Source organism: Mandrillus leucophaeus, unplaced genomic scaffold (assembly GCF_000951045.1).
Source record: "Mandrillus leucophaeus isolate KB7577 unplaced genomic scaffold, Mleu.le_1.0 Scaffold272, whole genome shotgun sequence".
NCBI classification, from domain to species: domain Eukaryota; kingdom Metazoa; phylum Chordata; class Mammalia; order Primates; family Cercopithecidae; genus Mandrillus; species Mandrillus leucophaeus.
The window spans coordinates 312,759-313,889 of NW_012102832.1; positions in this window are offsets into that span (position 1 = coordinate 312,759).

Sequence of the window (1,131 nt, forward strand, 5' to 3'; positions counted from 1 at the left end):
GTGGCTCATGCCTGTAATCCCAGCACTTTGGGAGGCCGAGACAGGCGGATCACGAGGTCAGGAGATCGAGACCATCCTGGCTAACACAGTGAAACCCTGCCTCTATTAAACATACAAAACGTTTTAGCCTGGCGTGGTGGCAGGTGCTTGTAATCCCAGCAACTTGGGAGGCTGAGGCAGGAGAATGGCGAACCCGGGAGGCGGAGTTTGCAGTGAGCTGAGATTGTGCCACTGCAGTCCAGCCTGGGCGACAGAGCAAGACTCCATCTCAAAAAATAAAAAATAAACCCAGCCAGACGTGGTGGCAGGCACCTGTAATCTCAGCTACTGGGAAGGCTGAGGCAGGAGAATCACTTGAATCCGGGAGATGGAGGTTGCAGTGAGCTGAGATTGCGCCACAGCACTCTATCCTGGGTGACAGAGTAAAATTCCCTCTCAAAAAAAAAAAAAAAAAAGTATCTGGCCAGGTGCAATGGATCACACTTGTAATACCAGCACTTTGGGAGGCCGAGGCGGGCGGATCACGAGGTCAGGAGTTCAAGACCAGCAATGACCAACATAGTGAAACCCCGTCTCTACTAAAAATACAAAAATTAGCCGGGCATGGTGGCATGTGCCTATAATCCCAGCTACTCAGGAGGCTGAGGCTGAGGCAGGAGAATGGCTTGAAACTGCGAGGCAGAAGTTGCAGTGAGCCGAGATTGCACCATTGCACTGCACTCCAGCCTGGGCAACACAGCGAGACTCTGTCTCAAAAAAAAAGTACCCCAACAGAGTTTCACATTTTACCACAACCCACAGGAGGGAAATCTTTCCATAATCACTAATAATTTGGTTCTTTAGAAAAATCATTTCCTGGCTGGGCACGGTGACTCAAGCCTGTAATCCCAGCACTTTGGGAGGCCGAGACGGGCGGATCACGAAGTCAGGAGATCGAGACCATCCTGGCTAACCCAGTGAAACCCCATCTCTACTAAAAAATACAAAAAACTAGCCGGGCGCAGTGGCGGGCGCCTGTAGTCCCAGCTACACGGGCGGCTGAGGCAGGAGAATGGCATAAACCCGGGAGGCGGAGCTTGCAGTGAGCTGAGATCCGGCCACTGCACTCCAGCCTGGGTGACAGAGCAAGAC